Here is a 24,010-nt window from a genome sequence, read left to right as displayed (position 1 = left end):
TTGGAAGTAAGCAAGGTGTTAATGTCGATTTCAAGTGCAACTTAAAGGGATACTCACCTTTTCATGTCCACTTGCTGCTGGAGCTGTGAGGAGGACCTCTGAAACACAGAAGAGTTTCTGGGACACTTTATCAAGACTTGACCAACACTATCAACATTTATTCTGGAAATTTTCAGAGATCTTCACCGAAAAAGAGCTGTGCTGCTCCAGTTTATCGCAGTCACCAGGAGAAAGAGAGTGCTTGCTTATTTGCATCTTGCAAGGGTACCCCCCCTTGGTCTGGACAAGGAGTGGAAGGAAGACATGACGCCAGCCAAAGCAGCACCAGCTGCTGCAGGAGACAGGGACAGGAGGGTGAGGAGGGCAAGGTAGCATCCTTGCCCCCTGCAGGTACAGGACATCCCTCCTCATCTGGACCTCCTCCACAAGGATTCCAGAGTTCTAGCACCTGTGCACATTGTCCCTTGATCTCTGAACATTCCTTCAACATGCCGCTGTGTGTCAGCCCGGCATTCCACACCTTCGGTGGAAGTGGGTGCATGGAGCCCACATATACTGCTCCACAAAAGTTGTATTTAATCAGCACTTATGTGCTAAACCTGCAGATGTCAAGTTCAGCACCTCCAACCAAATTCAAATTATGGTAATCAGCAATTAGGACCAACATTGTGTGCTAAATCCAGACTTTCAAACAGGCATGTCTTATTAGCACATCACCTTTATGGCGCCTGTTTCCACCCTGTAGCCAAAATAATCATCCTTGTAATTGCATGGTAGATATGAACTAAACTCGCCACAGAAAGTTAAATGTTGTTATTTCAAGTCTCAGTACACTGGAACCAGCGTGGTGCCCCGACCTGTGAGGAAACACCAGCCACAGGTCGGAGGTATAAGAGGAGGAGCATGCCACTTCAAGATACAGTACGAGCCATTCCAGGAGGATGACGGCTTCAAGGAGGGTGACTGGGTGACGTCACCAAAATCCAGGTCGCCGAATGGAGCATGGGCAGGAACTTCAGCAGGGCCCAGATACAGCAGAGGTGTGGCGAATGATCGGGGTGGAGGTGCGGCGAGAGATCATGGCGGAGGTGCAGCGATTGACCAGGGCAGAGGAGCAGAGAGATCGGGCCCAGGAGAGGCGAGAGTTCAGGGCTCAGAAGAGGCGATGGCCCAGGGACAGCATGGGCCAGCCCACACTGCAATATGTATGCACACTAGGTCCGTGCTGCAGAGCTGGTCTCCAGTCGTCTTGGTTAATTCTTACCACTGGACCAAGACCAACTCCATCAAGCCCGTGTGGTGGCTGGTGTGCAACGGCTACCACACATTAAAAAAATCCACACACAGGCATCTTCCATCCTTCAGTATATAGTTCGCGACCTGGACCTTCATCGAAACACCTGTGAACTCATCCCCTTTTGGTGTGGAAGCAAGTCATCCTCAATACGAGGGACCGCCTAAGAATAAGAACACTTTAAGTGTTAATTAATACCAGTTTGCATTTCTGGCACTGGAAATTCATTATTACAAGTGTGGAGTCTCATTCCCTCAGGTTTTAATTGTTAGAAATTTTAAAAGTGGAACATTTTTTTTTTTTACTTTTCCTTTTTGTCTTTTTTTTTCTCTCTCTCTCTTAATCCAATCTTTCTTTCCCACTCATTATTTCTCTTTCTGTACCTGATTTGAAATTGAGTTCACCCATTCTAACTGAAACTTCCTTCTCGGTCCTTGCGCTGTTTATTTCTCACACTGCAATCTGATTGGTTAAGGAGATACCCAGTTGGTTGCCCTGTTCACTCAGGTCAAGATTGGCATGTTTCCCTCGCTGCGCTGCTATAAACTCACACTTTCAGCAACTTGCTATGCAAAAACTTTAAAAACCTAAATGTGCAAGGCCAAGTTCAATTAACAGCAGATGCTGTTTGATGCCCCGTCACAGCAAATTATAGCCCAATATCTTTGTGTGAGGAATTTTGTGCAGTGGCCTTGTTTGGATTGCAACAGGGAGCTTGTGGCGTGCGCTCATAATTGCAGAGAGCAGGGAGGCAGCGGTTTGGACTTGGGGCAGTAGTTGTGCTGGGAGTTCAATGATTCATCCCTGCTAACTGTGTGAACAATAACAAATTAAAAATCACATGGTTAGCACAGACCAATCAGATCTGTGGGACAAATTAGACAACTATGGGTAAAAATATTTCTATTTCTATGGATACCAAGTAGCTGAATTATCTGGGTCACGAGTTACAATAGGTCACGAGTTACAATAGGTCACGTGTTACAATGGGATCACGTGTTAGAAACATAGAAAATAGGTGCAGGAGTAGGCCATTCGGCCCTTCTAGCCTGCACCGCCATTCAATGAGTTCATGGCTGAACATGCAACTTCAGTACCCCATTCCTGCTTTCTCGCCATACCCCTTGATCCCCTTAGTAGTAAGGACTACATCTAACTCTTTTTTGAATATATTTAGTGAATTGGCCTCAACAACTTTCCGTGGTAGAGAATTCCACAGGTTCACCACTCTCTGGGTGAAGAAGTTCCTCCTCATCTCGGTCTTAAATGGCTTACCCCTTATCCTTAGACTGTGACCCCTGGTTCTGGACTTCCCCAACATTGGAAACATTCTTCCTGCATCTAACCTGTCTAAACCCATCAGAATTTTAAACGTTTCTATGAGGTCCCCTCTCATTCTTCTGAACTCCAGTGAATACAAGCCCAGTTGATCCAGTCTTTCTTGATAGGCCAGTCCCGTCATCCCGGGAATCAGTCTGGTGAACCTTCGCTGCACTCCCTCAATAGCAAGAATGTCCTTCCTCAAGTTAGGAGACCAAAACTGTGCACAATACTCCAGGTATGGCCTCACCAATGCCCTGTACAACTGTAGCAACACCTCCCCTGCCCCTGTACTCAAATCCCCTCGCTATGAAGGCCAACATGCCATTTGCTTTCTTAACCGCCTGCTGTACCTGCATGCCAACCTTCAATGACTGATGTACCATGACACCCAGGTCTCGTTGCACCTCCCCTTTTCCTAATCTGTCACCATTCAGATAATAGTCTGTCTCTCTGTTTTTACCACCAAAGTGGATAACCTCACATTTATCCACATTATACTTCATCTGCCATGCATTTGCCCACTCACCTAACCTATCCAAGTCGCTCTGCAGCCTCATAGCATCCTCCTCGCAGCTCACACTGCCACCTAACTTAGTGTCATCTGCAAATTTGGAGATACTACATTTAACCCCCTCGTCTAAATCATTAATGTACAGTGTAAACAGCTGGGGCCCCAGCACAGAACCTTGCGGTACCCCACTAGTCACCGCCTGCCATTCTGAAAAGTACCCATTTACTTCTACTCTTTGCTTCCTGTCTGACAACCAGTTCTCAATCCATGTCAGCACACTACCCCCAATCCCATGTGCTTTAACTTTGCACATTAATCTTTTGTGTGGGACCTTGTCGAAAGCCTTCTGAAAGTCCAAATATACCACATCAATTGGTTCTCCCTTGTCCACTCTACTGGAAACATCCTCAAAAAATTCTAGAAGATTTGTCAAGCATGATTTCCCTTTCACAAATCCATGTTGACTTGGACCTATCATGTCACCTCTTTCCAAATGCGCTGCTATGACATCCTTAATAATTGATTCCATCATCTTATCCACTACCGATGTCAGGCTTACCGGTCTATAATTCCGTGTTTTCTCTCTCCCTCCTTTTTTAAAAAGTGGGGTTACATTGGCTACCCTCCACTCGATAGGAACTGATCCAGAGTCAATGGAATGTTGGAAAATGACTGTCAATGCATTCGCTATTTCCAAGGCCACCTCCTTAAGTACTCTGGGATGCAGTCCATCAGGCCCTGGGGATTTATTGGCCTTCAATCCCATTAATTTCCCCAACACAATTTCCCTCAGTTCCTCTTCCTTACTAGACCCTCTGACCCCTCTTGTATCCGGAAGGTTGCTAGTGTCCTCCTTAGTGAATACTGAACCAAAGTACTTGTTCAGTTGGTCCGCCATTTCTTTGTTCCCCGTTATGACTTCTCCTGATTCTGACTGCAGGGGACCTACATTTGTCTTTACTAACCCTTTTCTCTTTACATATCTATAGAAACTTTTGCAATCCGTCTTAATGTTCCCTGCAAGTGTTACAATGGGGCACGAGTTAAAATGGGGCACGTGTTACAATGGGGTCATGTGTTACAATGGGGTTACGTGCTACAATGTGTCACGAGTTACAATGGGTTTACGAGTTACCTTGGGGTAGAAATTGCGGTTCAGAGTCATACCTCTGGAGTACGCCTCTGAACCACAAAAGGAATCTCTACCACCTTCTGTCGGGCTCCGGAGCAGAGAGTTCTCCTTCAGTGCTGCATAGTTCTGCACAGCATAGGACATCATGAAGGCCAGTAGCACAACGTAGGACATGTAGAAGAGAAGACACGCCCACAAGACCTGTCAAAACTCATATTTGATTTAGCCACGCCCCAAAGCTTCTTTCACTCTGCAGAGGATTTCACATTCAATTCACCTATATTCCTTCAATGCAAGTGCTTTTTAATGTTTATAAAAATCCTTGAAAACTTTTAGACATTTTAAAAGAGTTTTAAAGCATTTTAAAGAGTTTTAAAAAACCTTGAAATAATTTCAAGCGCATGAGGAAAACCCAGAAATTGCGTGACCTTTGAAATGGATTACAACTGCGCACTCAGAGTATGCAACTGCGTACTCTGAGAGTACGCAGCCAGGGGGACTGCAATTTCAGGGCCATAGGGTCATGTGTTACAATGGGTTCATTTGGTATGGGGGTCATGTGTTACAATGGGTTTATTTGTTACAATGAATTCAAATTAAAAATTCAGGAGAGATTTCTTCACACAGATAGTGGGGAGAATGTGAAATTCGCTGCCACATGGAGTGATTGGAGCAGAGAGCACAGGTGCATTTAAAGGGAGGCTTGAATCACAGACAAGGGAGAAGAAAAACATTGATGAGGGAGCAGGGTGGGTATTGGTCTGTTTCTGTGTTGCAAATTCTATGGAATTGTATGTAAATTATGAAAGCAGGACTGTTGGTCTTTAATTTGAATATTGTTCAAATCCATTTATATTTGACTAAATACTCTTGGGTATTGCATCTAATAGTGATTGTGTGCAATGAACAGTTTCCATATATAAGATGTTCTCCATTGTCATTTTATTTAGTAATGTGCTTTTACGCCATACAAGTTCAATGGATGAGACTGGGGAGATAGTCTGATATTTAGCCCTCTGTCTGCATCTGGCCTGGTTGATAGTTGGGGCAGCGCTATCTAAAGAAGGGTGACATCCAGCTGAGACTGCATGAGAGCAGACTGATACTCGATGCCAGTTGTTCTTGACTCCATGACAGCATTAAGACATTGCATTGATTCCACCTGTGCTGCAATGGAAGCTGCCACATCACCCATGACACGGGTCATGAGGTCCGGATCTGCACGGTCTCTCTGGGAGTCCACCATTGTCTTCAGACTAGAAATGATGGGCTCCATGGTGTGCACAGAGCTCTGTGCAATGTTGGAGGTGGACTCCTCCACGCTCCTTACCATTGCCAAGAGGCTCTTGGGCATCCTTGCCATTGCACCTATCATGTCGGAGTGCATGTACATTCCTGCGTGAAAACGACGTTACTTTGTGTACAGTACTTGCCGAAACCTCTATGCTGCAAAATTTGTTTGGTGTTATCGCTGGTGGATATAAATGCGTGGGCTATCGTTATGGCTTTGCTCAGATTCGGTGTTTCAACAGTCAATAGCATCCCTTGGAAGCACTGTATTTAAGCAGGCCTCCCACGCTGTACCAGCACTCTGGAGTCTGAATAAAGGAGCTAAGGTCACACTTACTCATTGTCTACAGTACTCAGTTGCTTTATTTTATGAGCATAACAATTGGCGACGAGATAATGAACAATCACGCGAAAATGCAGAGAACTGTTGGTATCCTGGAGAAATTCTCAGAAGGGGACGATTGGGAGGCCTTTGTGGAGCGACTCGACCAATACTTCATAGCCAACGAGCTGGAAGGGAATGAGAACGCTGCCAAATGAAGGGCGATCCTCCTCACCGTCTGCTGGGCAACAATCTGTGGCCTCATGAAGAATCTTCTCACCCTGGTGAAACCAACAACCAAAGCCTATGAAGAATTGTGTACGCTGGTCCAGGAGCACCTAAATCCGAAGGAAAGCGTTCTGATGGCAAGGCATCGATTCTACACATGTCAGCGGTCTGAAGGCCAGAAAGTGGTGAGCTACGTCACCAAACTCAGGCGCCTTGCAGGACATTGCGAATTTGATGGATTCCTTGAGCAAATGCTAAGAGACTTTTTTGTGCTTGGCATTGGCCATGAGGTTATCTTTCGCAAACTATTGACTGTTGAATCTGAGTAAAGCCATAACGATAGCCCAGGCATTTATGTTCACCAGCGATAACACCAAAGAAATTTCGCAGCATAAAGAGGTTTCGGCAAGTACTGTACACAAAGTAACATCATTTTCACGCAGGAATGTACATGGCAGAATGACCCAGAGTCCGTCATCAATCGTTAATGCAAGGCAGTTAACACCTTGTTGGCGCTGTGGAGGTGATCATCGAGCCATCAATGCCGCTTCAAACATTATGTGTGCAAAGGCTGTGGAAAAATGGGACACCTCCAGCGAATGTGCAGATGAGCTGCAAACGCTGCAAACCACTACGTTGCAGAGAAGAACAGATCCATGGTGGATCAGGCTGAACTAGAGACTCGAACCAAGGAGGCAGAAGTGTACGGGGTACACACCTTCACCACGCAATGTCCACCGATCATGTTAAAACTCGAACTGGATGGAATTTCAGTATCCATGGAACTGGATACGGGTGCGATTCAGTCTTATCATGAGCAAAATGGCCTTCGACAGGCTGTGGTGCAACAAGGCACACAAGCCCAAGCTTAGCCCCATTCATACCAAGCTAAGAACTTACACTAAAGAGCTGATCCGTGTAATTGGCAGCGCAGCAGTAAAAGTCTCGTTTGATGGAGCAGTGCACGATCTCCGACTATGGATTGTACCAGGAGATGGCCCCACACTGTTCGGCAGAAGCTGGCTGGGAAAAATCTGCTGGAACTGCGACGACATCCGAGCGCTCTCGTCTGTTGACAAAGCCTCATGTGCCCAGGTTCTGAGCAAGTTCCCGTCATTGTTTGAGCCAAGCATTGGAAGTTTCTCGGGACAAAGGTACAGATCCATTGGCCTTCTGGTACATGACCCATCCACCACAAGGCACGGGCAGTACAATATATGATGCGAGAGAAAGTGGATATTGAGCTGGACAGGCTGCAGCAGGAAGGCATCATTGCGCCTGTGGAGTTCAACGAGTGTGCCAGTCCTATTGTTCCCATTCTCAAAGGCGACGGCACGGTCAGAATTTGTGGGGACTATAAAGTAACGATTAACCGTTTTTTGCTACAGGACCAGTACCCGCTACCCAAGGCAGACGACCTATTTGCGACCCTGACTGGAGGAAAGTCATTCACCAAGTTGGACCTGACCTTGGCCTACATGACGCAGGATCTGGCGGAATCTTCGAAAGGCCTCACCTGCATTAACACGCACAAAGGTCTGTTCATCTACAATAGATGTCCGTTTAGGATTCGATCGGCTGCGGCAGTTTTCCAAAGGAACATGGAGAGTCTGCTAAAGTCATTCCGCACGCCGTGGTTTTCCAGGACGACATACTGATCACAGGTCAGGACACCATCGAACACTTGAAGAACCTGGAAGAAGTTCTAAGTCGGCTAGATAGTGTGGGACTCGGGTTGAAATGCTTGAAGTGTGTTTTCCTGGCGCCAGAGGTCAAGTTCTTAGGGAGAAGAATCGTGGCAGACAGCATCAGACCCACCGACGCCAAGACGGAGGCCATCAAGAACACGCCGAGACCACAGAACATGACGGAGCTGCGGTCATTCCTGGGACTCCTCAACTATTTCGGTAATTTCCTACCCGGGTTAAGCACCTTGCTAGAACTGCTACATGTGCTGCTACGCAAGGGAGATGACTGGGTATGAGGGAAATCACAAGAATCTGTTATGTTCCAACAAACTGCTTCTCTTGTATAGCCCATGCAAACGTTTAGTACTAGCTTGCGATGCATCTTCATACAGGGTCGGATGTGTGTTACAACAAGCTAACGAATTGGGAACATTGCAATCGGTCGCCGATGTGTCCAGGAGTTTGTCCAAGGCCGAAAGGGCCTACAGCATGATTGAAAAAGAAGCTCTGGCATGCATTTACGGGGTGAAAAAAATGCACCAGTATCTGTTTGGTCTCAAGTTTGAGCTAGAAACTGACCATAAGCCATTCATATCGCTATTCTCAGCGAGCAAAGGGATTAATACCAATGCCTCTGCCCGCATCCGAAGATGGGCGCTCACGCTGGCTGCATACAACTATGTAATCCGCCACAGACCAGACACAGAGAACTGCACTGATGCTCTCAGTCGGCTACCATTGCCCACCACCGGGATGGAAATGGCACAGCCTGCAGACTTGCTCTTGGTGATGGATGCATTCGAAAACGAAAAGTCACCCATTACGGCCTGCCAAATCAGGACCTGGACCAGCCAGAATCCTTTACTGTCCCTTGTAAAAAAAGCTGTGTCCTCCATGGGAGCTGGTCCCGCATCCCAGCAGAGATGCATGAAGAGATCAAGCCGTTCCAGTGGCGCAAAGACAAAATGTCCATACAGGCAGACTGTGTTTTGTGGGATAATCGCGTGGTCTTACCTAAGAAAGGCAGGGAAACGTTCATACGTGACCTACATAGACAGGCATAGTAATGATGTAAGTTATAGCCAGATCCCATGCGTGGTGGCCCGGCATCGACTCAGACTTAGAGTCGTGCGTGCGCCAATGCAACACTTGCTCTCAACTGAGCAATGCACCCAGAGAGGCATCGATAAGTTTGTGGTAATGGCCCTCCAAACCATGGTCGAGGATCCACGTTGACTTTGCGGGCTCGTTCCTAGGCAAAATGTTTTTGGTTGTTGTGGATGCTTATTCAAAATAGATTGAATGTGTAATAATGTCTGTAAGCATGTCCACTGTCACCATCGAAAGCCTCCAAGCCATGTTTGCCACGCATGGCCTGCCCGATGTTCTTGTCAGCGACAATGGGCCGTGCTTCACCAGTGCTGAATTCAAGGAATTCATGACCCACAATGGGATCAAGCACGTCACATCTGCCCCGTTCAAGCCCGCATCCAACGGTCAGGCAAAATGGGCAGTCCAGACCATCAAGCAAAGCTTGAAACTAGTGTCGGAAGGCTCCCTGCAGACCCGCCTGTCCCGAGTCCTGCTCAGCTACCGCACCAGACCCCACTCGCTCACCAGGGTTCCCCCAGTCGAGCTGCTCATGAAAAAGGTGCTCAAAACAAGGCTCTCTCTTGTCCACCCTGATCTCCATGATCACGTCGAGGGCAGGCGGCATCAACAAAGCATGCACCATGATCACACAAACTTGTCACGCAATATTGAAGTCAATGACCCTGTATTTGTACTTGATTATGGATTTGGTCCCAAATGGCTTGCTGGCATTGTCATAGCCAAAGAAGGGAGTAGGGTGTTTCAGGTCAAACTTACAGAAAGCATTTGTACCAAACCAAACTGCGATTCACAAACAGCCGATGAGGACACCACCAACTTCGACCCTCCAACATACACACAAGTGGCAACCGACATCACGGTTGACCACGAAACTGAACTCACCATCCCCAGCAGCCCGGCAAAGCCAGCTGCCCAGCGAAGAACCAACCAACTCACCCACACCTGCATTTGTACCGAGACGATCGACAGGGGAGCGAAAAGCCCCAGATCGTCTCACCCTGTAAATAAGAAAATAAGAATATTATTGACTTTGGGAGGGAGTGATGTTATGTATGCAACCCCAGGCAACCTGTATAATACCGCCACCAGAGGGCTTACCTGTTGGAGTCCCAAGGGATCCCAGCATCCGTTGGGAGCACTGTATATAAGCAGGCCTCCCACACTGTACCAGCACTCTGGAGTCTGAATAAAGGAGCTAAGGTCACACTTACTCATTGTCTACAGTACTCAGTTGCTTTACTTTATTATGAGCATAACAGCCAACACACTTTTTGTGAATGCCTCTCCATCAAGGTCCTCATCTGAGTCCTGTGTGGCACAGCTCATGTGTGAACTCTCCCTCCAGGGAGCTGATCCTGAGGTGCCCTTTCCCCTTGATCTTGCTGCAGCTGCTAGGCCCCGGTGCATCACCCAGTGCAGACCACTATGCTAAGCTAACCTCTATGGAACGCATAGTGCCAGTCTCTGAGATGGTACCTGCGGATGCAAGATGCAATGAGGCAGTGCTTGGGTCTTCCTCCTCTTCTCCCTTTCAGTGGGGGAAGCTCAGGTACGGGCTGCGCATCTGATTGCTGATTATCTGAAAGCATAAATGGCACAAGACTCACGTTAAGGTGAGGTCAAAGGGCAGGAATGGAGCAAGGAAGGCAGACAGTCTAAGGAGCTGGAAAGTGATCAAGCTTTCTGGTGTGATGGGAAGTGGGATGACAAAAGGAAAGGGGTTAAAGATACTGTTGTTGCCCCCAGTGGGGTCGATGTCTCCACCAGCCACCTGCGGGCCAATAAGCCACAGCACTTGCTCCTCAAGGTTAGACAGCTCCCGTAGTTGAGGTACCCCCGCCGCCGCCCCCCCCCCCCCCCCCCAGCCCCAGTCCTCTGTTGCTCCCTCCGATTATGTGCCATCTTGGCCTGCAAAAGAAAGGAATTTGTGTGAGTAAGAGTCTAGCTATGTATGTGGGAGATATGACTGCCATCGTTGAATAGCTGTGAACGTAGGCAAAGGCATGAGATAAGGTTTTGAGTTTGAGTAGCTGCACATGTTTGGTAAAGGAGTGGTGGTTTGCTCAGTGTGCACAGACTAATCTTAAAAGGCGGGTATTTAACATAGAAACATAGAAAATAGATGCAGGAGTAGGCCATTCGGCCCTTCGAACCTGCACCGCCATTCAATGAGTTCATGGCTGAACATGCAACTTCAGTACCCCATTCCTGCTTTCTCGCCATACCCCTTGATTCCCCCTAGTAGTAAGGACTACATCTAACTCCTTTTTGAATATATTTAGTGAATTGGCCTCAACAACTTTCTGTGGTAGAGAATTCCACAGGTTCACCACTCTCTGGGTGAAGAAGTTTCTCCTCATCTCGGTCCTAAATGGCTTACTCCTTATCCTTAGACTGTGACCCCTGGTTCTGGACTTCCCCAACATTGGGAACATTCTTCCTGCATCTAACCTGTCTAAACCCGTCAGAATTTTAAACGTTTCTATGAGATCCCCTCTCATTCTTCTGAACTCCAGAGAATGCAAGCCCAATTGATCCAGTCTTTCTTGATATGTCAGTCCCGCCATCCTGGGAATCAGTCTGGTGAACCTTCGCTGCACTCCCTCAATAGCAAGAATGTCCTTCCTCAAGTTAGGATACCAAAACTGTACACAATACTCCAGGTGTGGCCTCACCCAGGCCCTGTACAACTGTAGCAACACCTCCCTGCCCCTGTACTCAAATCCCCTCGCTATGAAGGCCAACATGCCATTTGCTTTCTTAACCGCCTGCTGTACCTGCATGCCAACCTTCAATGACTGATGTACCATGAAACCCAGGTCTCGTTGCACCTCCCCTTTTCCTAATCTGTCACCATTCAGATAATAGTCTGTCTCTCTGTTTTTACCACCAAAGTGGATAACCTCACATTTATCCACATTATACTTCATCTGCCATGCATTTGCCCACTCACCTAACCTATCCAAGTCACTCTGCAGCCTCATAGCATCCTCCTCGCAGCTCACACTGCCACCCAACTTAGTGTCATCCGCAAATTTGGAGATACTACATTTAATCCCCTCGTCTAAATCATGAATGTACAATGTAAACAGCTGGGGCACCAGCACAGAACCTTGCGGCACCCCACTAGTCACTGCCTGCCATTCTGAAAAGTACCCATTTACTCCTACTCTTTGCTTCCTGTCTGCCAACCAGTTCTCAATCCACGTCAGCACACTACCCCCAATCCCATGTGCTTTAACTTTGCACATTAATCTCTTGTGTGGGACCTTGTCGAAAGCCTTCTGAAAGTCCAAATATACCACATCAACTGGTTCTCCCTTGTCCACTCTACTGGAAACATCCTCAAAAAATTCTAGAAGATTTGTCAAGCATGATTTCCCTTTCAAAAATCCATGCTGACTTGGACCTACCATGTCACCTCTTTCTAAATGCGCTGCTATGACATCCTTAATAATTGATTCCATCATTTTACCCACTACTGATGTCAGGCTGACCAGTCTTTAATTCCCTGTTTTCTCTCCCCCTCCTTTTTTAAAAAGTGGGGTTACATTGGCTACCTCCACTCCATAGGAACTGATCCAGAATCTATGGAATGTTGGAAAATGACTGTCAATGCATCCGCTATTTCCAAGGCCACCTCCTTAAGTACTCTGGGATGCAGTCCATCAGGCCCTGGGGATTTATCGGCCTTCAATCCCATCAATTTCCCCAACACAATTTCCCGACTAATAAGGATTTCCCTCAGTTCCTCCTTCTTACTAGACCTTCTGACCCCTTTTATATCCGGAATGTTGTTTGCGTCCTCCTTAGTGAATACCGAACCAAAGTACTTGTTCAATTGGTCTGCCATTTCTTTGTTCCCCGTTATGACTTCCCCTGATTCTGACTGCAGGGGACCTACGTTTGTCTTTACGAACCTTTTTCTCTTTACATATCTATGGAAAGTCGTTGAACTTCTTCCGGCACTGTGTCAGGGTTCGATCGACCACAGTGCTAACCGACACCTCCTTGGCCACTTCTCCCCACATGGTCCTGAAAACCTGTGGCAATGGCCTCCTTACAGATGCGGGGAACTGAGCATCCCACCTTCTCTCTACTGCCCCACCAATGCCACATCATTGAATCGCCTTGCGCTCTCCCTTCCAGCAGGATTTCCAGCCATCCCAGAAAGCTACTTCACTGGATGACACCTCTCCCTCAAATACATCACTGCTGAAAATGAGTAGGTGAAGCTTGATATAAGCTCACCTTTAAGAGCTGGAAGCAGCCAGTGTGATGGTTTGAAGAATGATTACTAAATACATGTCACCTGAGATTGGGTAATGCTCTGCTATTAGCACCTTGTAGTACCCCACTGAATTAATTAGTGCCTCATTTACCATCCTCTTCCTTCGTGGGGCACTAAAGCCTAATTTAGCAGAAGTTAACAATCATCTATCATTAAAGAAAAAATACGCGGTAAAATAATGGGACTAAAGGTGGACAAGTTCCCTGGACCTGATGGCCTGCTCACTAGGGTCTTAAGAGAAGTGGCTGCAGAGATAGTGGATGTATTGGTTGCAATCTACCAAAATTCCCTGGATTCTAGAGAGGTCCCAGCAGATTGGAAAACTGCAAATATAATGCCCCTATTTCAAAAATGAGGGAGACAGAAAACAGGAAGCTATAGACCAGTTAGCCTAACATCTGTCGTTGGGAAAATGCTGGAGTCCATTATTAAGTAAGTAGTAGCAGGACATTTAGAAAATCATAATACAATCAAACAGAGTCAGCATGGTTTTATGAAAGGGAAATCATGTTTGACAAATTTGCTGGAGTTCTTTGAGGATGTAATGTGCAGGGTGGGTAAAAGGGAACCAGTAACCAGTCATTTATTTGGATTTCCAGAAGGCATTTGATAAGGTGCCACATAAAAGGTTACTGCACAAAATAAGAACTCACGGGGTTGGGATAAATGGGGCATTTTCACGTTTGCATACGGTAACTGGTAGGATGCCACAGGGATCAGTGCTGGGACCTCAACTATTTACAATCTATATTAATGACTTGGATGAAGGGACAGAACAAATTTGCGGATGATACAAGATGGGTGGGAAAGCAAGTTGTGAGGAGGACACAAAGAATCTGCAAATGGATATAGACAGGCTAAGTGAGTGGCCAAAAATCTGGCAGATGGAGTATAATGTGGGAAAATGTGAGGTTATCCACTTTGGTATTAAAATGGGGAGAGATTACAAAATGCTGCATTACAGAGGAATCTGGGGGTTCTTGTACACGAAACACAAAAAGTCAGCATGCATGTACAGCAAGTAATTAGGAAGGTAAATGGAATGTTGGCCTTTATTGCAAGGGGGATGGAATACAAAAGTAAGGACGTCCTGCTACAGCTTTACAGGGCATTGGTGAGAGCACACCTGGAGTACTGTGAACAGTTTTGGTCTACTTATTGAAGGAGGAATATATTTGCATTGGAGGCAGTTCAGAGAAGGTTCACTAGGTTGATTCCGGAGATGAAGAAAGGTTGAGCAGTTTGGGTCTATACTCCTTGGAGTTTAGAAGAATGAGAGGTAATCTTCCTGAAACATACAAGATTCTGAGGGGGCTAGAAAGGGTGGATGCAGAGAGGATGTTTCCCCTCGTGGGTAAGTCTAGAACTAGGGGGCATAATTTCAGAATAAAGGTTCATAGAAAGATAGAAAAATAGGTGGAGGAGTAGGCCATTCGGCCTTTCAAGCCTGCACCACCATTCAATAAGAATTCCTTCAGTACCCCTTCCCTGCTTTCTCTCCATACCCCTTGATCCCCTTAACCGTAAGAGCCATATTTAACTCCCTCTTGAATATATCCAGTGAAATGGCATCAACAACTCTCTGCGGCAGGGAATTCCACAGGTGAACAACTCTCTGAGTGAAGAAGTTTCTCCTCATCTCAGTCCGAAATGGCCTACCCCTTATCCTAAGACTATGTCCCCTGGTTCTACATAAGAACATAAGAATTAGGAACAGGATTAGGCCATCTAGCCCCTTGAGCCTGCTCCACCATTCAACAAGATCATGACTGATCTGACCGTGGACTCAGCTCCACTTAAACGCCCGCTCCCCATAACCCTTAATTCACTTATTGGTTAAAAATCTATCTGTGATTTGAATACATTCAATGAGCTAGCCTCAACTGCTTCCTTGGGCAGAGAATTCCACAGATTCACAACCTTCTGGGAGAAGAAATTCCTTTTCAACTCGGTTTTAATTTGGCTCCCCCGTATTTTGAGGCTGTGCCCCCTAGTTCTAGTCTCCCCGACCAGTGGAAACAACCTCTCTGCCTCTATCTTGTCTATCCCTTTCATTATTTTAAATGTTTCTATAAGATCACCCCTCATCCTTCTGAACTCCAACGAGTAAAGACTCAGTCTACTCATCATAAGGTAACCCCCTCATCTCCGGAATCAGCCTAGTGAATCGTCTCTGTACCCCCTCCAAAGCTAGTATATCCTTCAGTAAGATGACGAAAAACTGCACGCAGTACTCCAGGTGCGGCTTCACCAATTCCCTGTACATTTGCAGCAGGACCTCCCTGCTTTTGTACTCCATCCCTCTCGCAATGAAGGCCAACATTCCATTCGCCGTCCTGATTACCTGCTGCACCTGCAAACTAACTTTTTGGGATTCATGCACAAGGACCCCCAGGTCCCTCTGCACCGCAGCATGTTGTAATTTCTCCCCATTCAAATAATATTCCCTTTTACTGTTTTTTTTTTCCCCCAAGGTGGATAACCTCACATTTTCCAACATTGTATTCCATCTGCCAAACCTTAGCCCATTCGCTTAACCTATCAAAATCTCTTTGCAGCCTCTCTCTGTCCTCTAGACAACTCGCTTTCCCACGAATCTTTGTGTCATCTGCAAATTTCTGGACTTCCCCAACATCGGGAACATTCTTCCCGCATCTAACCTGTCCAGTCCCGTCAGAATCTTATATATTTCTATGAGATCCCCTCTCATCCTTCTAAACTCCAGTGAATAAAGGCCCAGTTGATCCAGTCTCTCCTCATATGACAGCCCAGCCATCCCTGGAATAAATCTGGTGAACCTTCGCTGCACTCTCTCAATAGCAAGAACGTCCTTCCTCAGACTAGGAGACCAAAACTGAACACAATATTCCAGGTGAGGCCTCATTAAGGCCCTGTACAACTGCAGTAAGACCTCCCTGCTTCTATATTCAAATCCCCCAGCTATGAAGGCCATTTAACACAATAATGACGAGGAATTTCTTCTCTTGAGGGTCGTGAATCTTTGGAATTCTCTACCTCAGAGAGCAGTGGAGGCTGGGTCATTGAATATATTTAAGGTGACAAAAGACAGATTTTGAATGATAAGGGAGTCAAGCATTTTGGGTGGCGGGCAGGGAAATGGAGCTTAACCCACGATGAGATCAGCCATGATCTTATTTAATGGCGGAGCAGGCTCAAGGGGCCAAATGGCCTACTCCTGCAACTATTTCTTATGTTTATAGTATTGCCACTACATCCCACTACATGCCATTGCAATCTTCGCAAGGAGATGTTGAAGTACAAGCCGGTTGAAGGGCAGCACATTCAATGTAAACTACTAACGGTTGTTGTACGAGAAATGTAAACTTGTATGCACCGGCTGAAGGATAGTGCTTTTGACTGGAAACTATCAAATAAGGCCAGGCCACTTACTGTTTGATAAAAGAAATATGGGAATGGGAGCATAGTGGTTATGTTACTCGACTTGTAGTCCAGAGGCCTGGACTAATGATCCGGAGACATTAGTTCAAATCCCAGCACTGCAGCTGAGGAATTTAAATTCAGTTAATTAAATACATTTGGAACAAAAAACTAGTATCAGTAATGTTGACCATGAAACTATCAAATTGTTGTGAAAACCCATCGGTTCACTTTAGGGAAGGAAATCTGCCGTCCTAACTTGGTCTGGCTTATATGTGACTCCAGACCCACAGCAATGTGGTTGACACTTAACTGCTCTCTGAAATGGCCTAGCAAGCTGCTATGAGAAAAAATAATAAAAATAAAACTGGACCAACCACCTGGCAAGGACTTAGGCACCGGCTTTGGACACGACATCAGCACACCCAGCCCAGTCAACCCTGAAAAGTCCTCCTCACTAATATCTGGGGACGTGCCAAAAGTGGGAGAGCTGTCTCACAGACTAGTCAAGCACCAGCCTGACATAGTCATACTCACAGAATCATATCTTTTAGCTGATTAATCAATACTTCTCCTTGTGAACACTACTTGGAAGAAGTACTGAGGCTAGCAAAGGTATCAAATGTATTCTGGGTGGGGGACTTCAATGTCTATCACCAAGCGTGACTCAGTAGATGTTACCTCAAGACTTGACTATTCCAACACACTCCTGTCTGACCTCCCACATTCTACTCTATGTAAACTAGAAGTGATCCAAAGCTCTGCTGCCCATGTCCTAACTCGCACCAAGTCCCGCTCACCCATCACCTCAGTGCTCGCTGACCTACATTGGCTTCGGTTAAGCTACGCCTCGATTTCAAAGTTCTCATCCTTATTTTCAAATCCTTCCATGGCCTCACCCCTCCCTATCTCTAATGTCCTCCAGCCCCACAACCCCTCAGATGTCTGAGCTCCCCTTATTTTGCCCTCTTGTGCATCCCTAATTATAATCGTTCAACCATTGGTGGCCGTGCTTTCTGTTGCCCAGGCCTCAAGCTCTGGAACTCCCTGCCTAACCTCTCTGCCTCTTTAACTTTCTTTCCTCTTTCAAGACGCTCCTACCTCTTTGTCCAAGCTTTTGGTCACCTGCGCTAATTTTTACTTATGAGACTCGGTGTCAAATTTTTCATTTCATAATACTCTTGTGAAGTGCTATGTTAAAGGTGCTACATAAATATAAGTTGTTGTTGTTAATTATGACAGGACTAGATAGAATGGATAGGAAGGACCTATTTCCCCTGGCAGAGAGGTCAATAACCAGGGAACATAGAATTAAAGTAATTGGTAGAAGGATTAGAGGGGAGTTGAGGAGAATTTTTTCACCCAGAGACTGGTGTGGATCTGGAACTCACTGCCTGGCAATGTGATAGCAGCATAAATGCTCATCACATTTAAAAAGTACTTGGCTATACACTTGAAATGCTGTAACCTACAAGGCTACGGACCAAAAGCTGAAAAGTGGGATTAGGCTGGATAGCTCTTTTTCGGCCGGCACTGACATAGTGGGCTGAATGGCCTCCTTCTGTGCCAGAAATTTCTATGATTCTATGCTGCTTGACATTGAAAGTAAGGTTTTTTGGCTGGCTTTCCAGTGCATCAAGTATTTGCTTATACGACTTGGTGTCAATTTTTTTAATCTCGTAATACTCCTGTGAAATGCCTTGGGACATTTCACGACGTTATATAAATACAAGTTGTTGTGGTTGTTGGAGGTCAATCATCTCAGCCCCAGGACATCGTTGCAGGAGTTCTTCAGCGCAATGTCCCAGGCCCTACTATCTTCAGCTGCCTCATCAATCACCTTCTCTCCATCATAACGTCAGAATTGGGGATGTTCGCTGATGATTGAACATTGTTCAGTTCATGAAATGAACTCAGAAAATGAAACAGTCCGTGCCCACATGCACCAAGACCTGGATGACGTTCAGGCATGGGCTGATAAGTGGCAAGTAACATTCACGCCACGCAAGTGCCAGGCAATGAAAATCTCCAACAAACGAGAATCTAACCACCTCTCCTTCATGTTTAACGGCATTATTGCCGAACCCCCATCATCAACATCCTGGTCACCATTGACCAGAAACTTAACTGGAACAGGCACATAAATACTGTGTCAATAAGAGTGGGTCAAAGGCTGGGTATTCTGTGGTGTGTCTCACCTTTTGACTCCTCAAAGGCATTACACCATCTACAGGGCACAACTCAGGAGTGCAAGGGGATACTTTCCACTTAACTGGATGTCTGCAACTCCAACAACACCCAAGAAGCTCGACACCAACCAGGACAAAGCAGCCCGCTTGATTGGAACCCCATCCACCACCTTCAACATTCACTTTCTCCACCTCTGGCGCAACATGTTTGCAGTGTCTGCCCTCGACAAGATGCACTGCAGCAACTCGCCAAAGCTTCTTTGGCAGCACCTCCCAAACCCATGACCTCTACCACTGAGAAGAATATGGGCAGCAGGCGCATGGGAACACCATCATCTGCAAGTTCCCCTCCAAGTTACACACCATTCTGACTTGAAAATATATCACTGTTCCTTCATCCTTGCTGAGTCAAAATCCTGGAACTCCATTCCTAACACCATTGCGGGAGTACCTTCATCACAAGGACTGCAGCAGTTCAAGAGCGTGGCTCACTTCCACCTTCTCAAGGGCAATTAGGGATGGGCAATAAATGCAGTAAATCAATTATGTTTACTACTGATTTGGCCCCAACTGACCTGTTCTTCTGCCTTCTTGTGGAATGTGCAGAAGTAAGCAAAGCCTGAGACAGAATGATTGATGTGCGAGCCCAAAAAGGGAGGGAGCGGGGCTCAATGTTCAGCAGAATGATGGGAGATTGTAATGTATATATGTCCGGACATAAAGCATAGATGTTGGAATGTTCTCAGAGCAAGACTGGACCACTCAAGTGTTATCACAAGGCCCTTCGACAGTGCATCTTAAAACCACGTTGGTGTTAAGCTTTGTCAGGGTGTATCCCAACACTTCTTTAGTATGTTATAATTGTACTCTTGTATTTTAACATCTTTACTACATATAATGTAAATTCTTAATCAAAACTTTATACTTTGGAACAAAGCACCCTCTGGTTTCTTTCTGCAAGGGACCAAACGTTTCCATTGCTCACTTTTGAAATTCTGTTTCTTTGGTCTGTATTTTTCATTAGTGCGTTTAGTTTATCAGTGGTTTCTGCCTTTTAAGGAATAAGTGCTGGAATTATGACTGTTCATCATACCAGTCAGTACTACAATGATCTCCTTTCATCAAACACTTCACAAACATATTGCTCAAACTCTGAGGTCTCTTGTGAAGAGACAGGCAAAATAATTCCTTATTGATTATCCCATTAAAAACCTAGCACACAATGAGAAATTTTACTCTGCAGCAGATTCAGAGAATTTCCCACTTCCCTGGGCAGACTGGATTTGTAAATTTACTTCTGTGATACTGACAAAAACACTTATATAATGAAATGAAGCTTCTCAAACCATAGAAGTGTTTATTAATGGAACATTTACCTGAATATAATAAATCATGTTCTCAGTTTAAAATTATTTTTCTTGGGGCCAAGTTTCGGCCTGAGTTGCTCCTGTTTTTTTGGAGCAACTGGTTTAGAACGGAGTATCTTAGAAATTTGAATTCTCGGCATTTAATTTGCTCCAGTTCTAGTCAGTTAGAACAGTTTCACTTTGGAACAGAATTTTTTTTTCAAAAGGGGGCGTGTCCGGCCACTTATGCCTGTTTTCAAAGTTTAGGCAGTGAAAACTTACTCCAAACTAACTTAGAATGGAGTAAGTGAAGATTTTTGTACGTTCGAAAAAACCTTGTCTACACTTTAGAAAATCAGGCGTAGGTTACAAATCAGGCATAGGGAATGGTGGGGCGGGGGGGTGCGGTCACGCATGTCATGTAGCGACGTCGCTTGCCATGCTGGGCGGCTTTGCGTTTGTTTGGTTGGATGGTGGTCTTGTCATGTTAAAAAAGCACTTATACAGTGACAGCCATGTGCTTAACCTACATCCCATCTTGTATATCAATAAATAACCAGCAACATGCAGTTAGGTTGTATTACAAATAATTTATGTGTGAAGCTCTTTGAAGATGTCAGTGGGCAAAAAGGGAAAATGGGCAAAAAGGGAAAAATTTCCTGCCCGAAAAGGGTTGAAAGTCAGTGGGGCAGCAGCCGCATTCTCTCTCCCCATCCCAGGCCGAAGGTAGGATTTACTTCAGCTCTTTATTTGTTAATTTTATTAATTTAATTATTTACTTCAGTCCTTTGTTTTTATTGAATGATTATTACTGCTTGTGCTTTGTTTGGTGCTTGGTGGTGCTTGAAATATTGTTTAGGTGCAGGATTCCTTCTATTTTTTTGTTTTTTATTTATTGATTGCTTATTACTTTGGTCTTGGTGCTCTAGGTGCAGGGTTGCTTCTATTTTATTTGTTAATTAATTGCTTATTACTTTTTGTGCTTTGTTTGGTGCTTGGTGGTGCTTTATATGTAGTTACTTGCACGATTCCTTAACTGTAAGTAAGGTCTTTCTCTGCAATAAGAAGTGGACACATACGCTGCCCTAAGTTAGTTTAGTACAACTTTTTTCTGGCCAAATTGGCATAAATGGTGTAAGTGGCTGGGAACGCCTCCTTTTGGAAAAAAAAACTGACCTAACAAAAAACCTAACTAACTCACTTACACTGGCGCAAATTAAATGGCCACATTTGCAATTTAAAAGATGCACCAGAAAAATCAAGTTACACCAAAAAAAACGGTGCAACTCATGGGGAAATTTGGGCTCATTGCCTGGTGTGGAGCTGAATCATGCTTAACCAGAGTCCGAGAGCAGTGCAAAGGACGAAGACTTTTGGACAAAAGTTCCTCCTCAAGGTTTGCATCCAATCCCTGAGCAAGTGGAAGAATCGTTCATCATTGTCCTGAAATGGCCAAGAGAGAATTGGCTTTATCTGGGTTCTCACAGAATGACCATCAGATGCAATCTCCCCAGGACACAGTGATAGTAAACTCATGTAAAACCCTGAGTGGTGCTGATGATTTGCTGATTTTAGTCGTTGTGATTTGCAAAGGCTCTCTGTGTGGTTCAGGGTGGAGAACAACACAGTGATTCAGTAGTGGGTGAAAACTGTACTTTTTGCTGGAGTTCAAGTCTGACAAAGTTTAACTTCTGAGTCGGCCATTTCCTGTCTTTCTCCAGGCTGCCAGCAATGAACATGTGGGCGAAAGTGACGAGAATGTGGAACGAGGCAACTGGTCCTCGAAGACTGACTACTTGCTCTCAATAATTGGCTGTGCTGTGGGTCTGGGCAATGTCTGCCGATTTCCTTTCATGGCTTATAGAAATGGAGGAGGTACTGAGTCAAATCCATAATAAAGGGGAGAGAAAGGAGAAATAAAGGGAACATTTTGTTGTTTTATAAAGAACATTCAGTGAACAATTAATTTATTTATAAATAATATTAAATTCAATTAACCAGGGAACCCTTTATTGCACTAGATTAATAATACAGGGTTGAACATTCCTGATATAAGAAGCAATGAATTGGACCTCACAGCTTTAAACTGCTGGCTATTTATGGAATCTTTTATTTTGGGATGTGGGTGATGTGACAGGATGATAGTTTATATTTATAGCTAAGAGTGAGATATACCAAATACATATTTTAAAACCTAAATGAATGAGCCTTGGCAGGTGTGTAGAACTGATGATTTATTACTTTTAAATACCTTTTAAAGTGTTATTGTTTAAAATGCATGAACTGGTCACATTAGGCACCTTTAATGCACAATAGAAACATAGAAAATAGGTGCAGGAGTAGGCCATTCGAGCCTGCACCACCATTCAATATGATCATGGCTGATCATTTTTGCAACTTTAGTACCCCATTCCTGCTTTCTCTCCATACCCCTTGATCCCTCTGACCACATCTAACTCTGTTTTGAAAATATCTAACGAACTGGCCTGAACAACTTTCGGTGGTAGAGAATTCCACAGGTTCACAAATCTCTGAGTGAAGAAGTTTCTCCTCATCTCGGTCCTAAATGGCTTACCCCTTACCCTTAGACTATGACCCCTGGTTCTGGACTTCCCCAACATCGGAAACATTCTTCCTGCATTTAACCTGTCCAATCCCGTCAGCATTTTCTATGTATCTATGAGATCCCCTCTCATTCTTCTAAATTACAGTGAATATAAGCCTAGTCGATCCAGTCTTTCTTCATATGTCAGTCCTGCCATCCCGGGAATCAGTCTGGTGAACATTCGCTGCACTCCTTCAATAGCAAGAGTGTCCTTCCTCAGATTAGGAGACCAAAACTGTCCACAATATTCAAGGTGTGGCCTCACCAAGGCCCTGTACAACTGCAGTAAGACATCCCTGCTCCTATACTCAAATCCTCTCGCTATGAAGGCCAACATACCATTTGCCTTCTTCACTGCCGCTGTACCTGCATGCCTTCAAAGACTGAATTACCATGACACCCAGGTCTCGTTGCACCCCCCTTTTTCTTAATCTGTCACCATTCAGATAATATTCTGCCTTCCTGTTTTTGCCATCAAAGTGGATAACCTCACATTTATCTACATTATACTGTATCTGCCATGCATGCATTTGCCCACTCACCTCACCTGTCCAAGTCACACTGCAGCCTTTTAGCATCCTCCTCACAGCTCACACTGCCACCCAGCTTGGTGTCATCTGCAAACTTAGATATATTACATTCAATTCCTTCGTCTAAATCATTAATGTATATTGTAAATAGCTGGAGTCCCAGCACTGAACCTTGCGGTACCCCACTAGTCACTGCCTGCCATTCTGAAAAGGACCCAATTATTCCTACTGTTTGCTTCCTGTCTGCCAACCAGTTCTCTAACCATGTCAATACACTACCCCCAATACTGTGTGCTTTAATTTTGCACACTAATCTCTTGTGTGGGACCTTGTCAAAAGCCTTTTGAAAATCCAAATACACCACATCCACTGGTTCTCCCTTTTCCACTCTACTAGTTACATCCTCAAAAAATTCTAGAAGATTTGTCAAGCATGATTTCCCTTTCATAAATCCATGCTGACTTGGACCGATCCGGTCACTGCTTTCCAAATGCGCTGCTATTACATCTTTAATAATTGATTCCAACATTTTCCCCACTACCAATGTCAGGCTAATTGGCCTATAATTCCTTGTTTTCTCTCTTCCTCCTTTTTTAAAAAGTGGGGTTACATTAGCTACCCTCCAATCCATAGGAACTGATCCAGAGTCTATAGAATGTTGGAAAATGACGACTAATGCATCCACTATTTCTCGGGCCACTTCCTTAAGTACTCTGGGATGCAGACTATCAGGTCCTGGGGATTTATCG

The 24,010-nt window shown here is 45.1% G+C and overlaps 1 pseudogene; it reads left to right on the top strand.

Moving 5' to 3' along the window:
* Nucleotides 1-24,010, top strand: part of LOC139266149 (sodium- and chloride-dependent neutral and basic amino acid transporter B(0+)-like) — a 185,667-nt pseudogene that overhangs the window by 39,828 nt on the left and 121,829 nt on the right.

Source organism: Pristiophorus japonicus, chromosome 6 (genome assembly GCF_044704955.1).
Source record: "Pristiophorus japonicus isolate sPriJap1 chromosome 6, sPriJap1.hap1, whole genome shotgun sequence".
Classification (NCBI taxonomy): Eukaryota; Metazoa; Chordata; class Chondrichthyes; family Pristiophoridae; genus Pristiophorus; species Pristiophorus japonicus.
Note: the sequence above shows the minus strand (reverse complement) of the source record. Positions and strands in the feature narration are given on the sequence as shown.